Source organism: Dendroctonus ponderosae, unplaced genomic scaffold, assembly GCF_020466585.1.
Source record: "Dendroctonus ponderosae isolate FM_Combo_2020 unplaced genomic scaffold, Dpon_F_20191213v2 Dpon_F_20191213_1, whole genome shotgun sequence".
NCBI lineage: Eukaryota > Metazoa > Arthropoda > Insecta > Coleoptera > Curculionidae > Dendroctonus > Dendroctonus ponderosae.
The window spans coordinates 38,964,562-38,968,836 of NW_026017110.1; the positions used below are offsets into that span (position 1 = coordinate 38,964,562).

The 4,275-nt window shown below is 31.4% G+C and overlaps 1 protein-coding gene across 1 annotated transcript in view; it reads right to left on the reverse strand.

The window, feature by feature from the left end:
• LOC109540375 (ribosome production factor 2 homolog) overlaps positions 1 to 4,275 on the reverse strand; it is a 10,212-nt gene that overhangs the window by 3,987 nt on the left and 1,950 nt on the right. The window lies entirely within an intron of this gene.

Here is a 4,275-nt window from a genome sequence, read left to right on the forward strand (position 1 = left end):
ATTTTGAGAAGCATTTCTTGCTGAAAAAGACTTACTTTAATGGAATTTTGATAACGATTAATACAAAGTGTTAAAAAATAAGTTTCAAAATCACCTTGGGAAAGTCACCCAAAATCAATTTTTCCACTTGAAAACCACCATTTTTGATAATTTTATCTTATTCAGTATTAGAAATAAGAGGTATGTTTGTGTAAAGTTTTTTATTCCAAAAGTGTTTAGTTTTCGAAATATTGCCAATTTAATGTTTTCATATGGCTATTTGCCTTCTTCTCATTTTAAACCATTTCACTCTTAGTTACCATTACGGATCAAATGCCAAAAGAATGCTTACAGCTGTCAGTTACCTTTTGAAAATAATTACTAATCATGCCTGGACGCTTAAATTAACGCGCAAACGACAATTATTTACACTTATTTATTATTTCTGGAGAATGTGATAAAGTTATATCAAGAACCGTTTATGTATTATTAATTATTATTATGATATCAAGAACCAAAACCAGTTTTTCTAAAATCTAGGGGTCCCTTTTTTTGGTTGCCTTTATAAATTGAACATGGACTGTTATTTAGACGTATTCAAATTTCTTTAAATTTTCTGTAATTTGCGTGAAGGCTTCTGTTTTTGTGGATATCGAATGGCAAATGTGTCACATGTTCTTGATATAACTTAACTTTATCTCATTCTCCATAAATAATAAATAAGTTTAAATAATCTTCGTTTGTATAATTTAAGCGTTTGGTCTAATGATTATTAATTATTTTGAGAAGGTAACTGACATCTGTCAGCATTCCTTTGGCATTTCATTGTATTGAAAATAGCTACATTCGTCATGGCAATTAAGAGTGACAGGATTTAAAATAAGAGGCGGCAAAATAGCCATGTGAGCAATCCTCTGAAAAAATTGGCTGATGCGGAATTTTCGACTACCCTTGTATAATGCAGATAACTGTTCATCCTTCAAAATATTAATATTTTACATGTTATGCAGGGTAGTTTTTTTTATCTTGAAGCCCTTAAATACCTCGAAAACGAGCGATCGGAAGAAAACATGTTACAAATAAGAAGTTAATATCTTATACAGGGGAAGAAAAACAAGGCCTACTTCGACCTTGTAGGCTAGGCAGGGGCCAACTAGAGAATTTTAAATGGTAACCACAACATTTTACTGGAGATTCGAGTAGTACGTTAAAAAGTGAAAATAATTTATCTAAAACATTTTCTTCGATTTTGACAGGTGGCGGGTAGTTTTTTTATGTTGAAACGCTGAAATATTTCGGAAATTAGTGATCCTACGAAAAAATGTTTCAAAGAAGAAGTTACTATCTAGGAGAAGTTTATTTACGTTACAAAAAAAGCGCCTACTTCGTTCTTGTTCTGTAATCCATTTCTGAGAGCTATTTTCTTTTGACACATTTTTTTTTTATTTGGGCCCATAGTGCGCCATTTTAATCATTTTTGAAAGTGAGTTAGGTTTGTATACAAAATATTAACGAACAATTTAAGGACTTGTTAAAGTATTTTCTAAAATCAAACGTTTTCAGAGCTCTTGCTATAGAGTTGAAAGTTACTTTTTCTTCTGTCGATCCACGGTCGCACCCACCAATGTTTTTTTCTTGGCAAATATGTGTAAAAATGTACTATAAAAATATAAGTAAGTAATGCAACAACACAATTTTAATGTTGGTCATTTAATTCATTTGCCAAGCAAATTGTCCGAGTGTGAACAATAGAGTTGCGCCTTAAAACTAAGTAGTTGCGGAAATAATTGCGTAGATGAGAACCCTAATGCACATAAATGTTTGCATATAAACGAAAAGCAATACTATACAGAATTATAGTCTTTTCAAAAATGTAACGTTTTGTTGAGTAATTGAGTCTGTAAAAATTGATACTTGGACACTGACATATGTAAGTATTCAATAGATACATTTTGTTTTTTTGTATTCAATGTATCTCGTTTTTTAGATTTAGAGGATTTTTTAAGTTACTGTTTATATCCCAAAATTTGTCATAAGTCGCACGTGTTCTTTACAATTTTCCATAGAACGGATCTACCATGCAAAAAGGAATTAAGCATAAAGGCTTGTTTTCATTGGCATTACTTATTATTTTTTTCAGTAACATTAAAAATGCTAATGCATCGAGAGGCAAGTGACGACGATCTACAAACATTTCAAAGCAAGTAATTTTAACATTCTGGTGGGTGTTTCAGGATTTGAGGCTGTCTTAATTTTCTGGTAACGTTTCGAGAGTACTAGTATCTTCAACCATGTTTAGCTCGAAAGCTTATACTTGTGCATGTATAATAAGTATGTAAAGTTCAGTTGAAGCTTTCGAGCGATACACCTCTTAATATGAAAGTCACTCGTTTTCGGAAAAGGTTAGGAATTAATTGTTTTTCACGACGGTCTGGAAACACTAACCAGTTTCAAGCAATGGCCGCGAAACTGGACAACTCTACTCTTTTAATATCATTCATTTATTTTACGTCTAGAAAATGAAATCAGGTTTAATTATTTGTGTTTTGTTGTGCAATAAAGCGAATCACTATAGTGAACTGGCAAACTTACTTGACCTAAACCTACAATGTACAGGGTGGCAATTTCTGAATCTTGGTATGGGTAACTTCTACATTTTTAAAGATAGAGAATCCGTTAAATGGACAAAATTGGACATAATTCTATTGCCTAATCATTACCGTTTTCAAAACTTAAGTACCCGATTTGGTTCCTGAAATATCCTAAAAGACAAGAAATCAACACTTTGTTAATTATCACATATTTCTTAAACTGCTTAGAAAAAAGTTAAAATTGTCTTGGTAGAACTTTTTGCGTTGAATTCAATAAACTAGCACTCGTTGTCATAGTCAACTTTATTTACAAGATAAAAAATAAACTTGTTTTTTAAATGGTAATCATAGTTGGCTGTGGGTCTTTTAAAATCCTTATTTTTTTCTGAATTTAACGATATAACTGTTTGTATGTTTATCTCTTCTTTTAACCGTAAAAATTCAAAAGAAAAACATTAACAAGCATCTAGCAGTATTGTCACGAAATGGGTATTTCACTCTCTGTAGTAGTTTGAGTTAATAAATGTCATTAGTTAAAAGTATTATTGCTGCTAAGTAAATACGATGCATTTTGTTCGCAAAGAAGACGGGGAAATGTATTCTAACGAAGAAACTAATGACATGCTATTCTGTAATAGAATACCTGTAATAGACTTACATAGTAATATGGCTATGAATCTATATTTGGACCAATACATGGAGAGGAGACAATCAGACAAACAACTTTTTTCACGACTGAAAGCCAAGTTGAAAAAATTCGGAGCATTTAAAAAGCGAACAAAAGGGAAGATTAAATTTAAAGAACAAGATGAAGAAAGAGTTTTAGCTTACACCCAGTTTAATCCAAATCAGATAAACTACCAGTCAATGAAATGTTTCAAAGGGAGAAGCCCGTTTGATTCCAAAACAAAACAAATTCAAGCCTTTCAAGTACCTTATTGCAAATACTATGTATCTCGAGATTCTGGACGAATACTTCAGTTTGTCTAGGTGGTTTAGTAGGGTTTGCTAGGGCTATTAGGTCTAAAGTTTCCCCTCGCCATTTTATTTACTGATAAATCTCGGTTTACTAACAATGGAATATTTAACAGACAATCATGTTTACTGGGCTAATGAAAATCATCATCTAATTGAAAATAGGCGAGATAAACGTGTTTTTTTTTATGTGAATATCTGGTGCGGCATTTTTAGTGATAAAATTATTGGTCCATTCTTTTATAATCACAATTTAAATAGCGAAAGATATTTACACTTTTTACCAAATGAACTTGAAGACATGTTGAATAGTTTTCCGTTAGCATCCTATCGAAAATTGGCACATTTTCAACATGATAGTGCACCTCCACACAACTCACAAGTTGAATGTGAAGATGCCAAAAAATGCTTAGACGTAAAAGTCAATTTGAACATTTAATTTATACGATTCATTATTTCATTTTTGTTTTGTGTATTGTGTGATAATATAGTTCTTGTTTCCATAGCCTACTACACATTTTTTATCTTCTTTTAAAGTTTTACGGCAACAAAAGGGTAAAAACATACAAACAATTATATCAAATAATAATTAACGATAGCAGAAAATAGCTATCGAAACGTCAACGTAATTTTTTAAATTAATTTCTTTACTAATTGGAATTTTCTCTTAGAGCTTGAGCCTAAGTGTGTCGCAGGATACCCTCTAGGTGATAGTTCTTGATTACTTTTT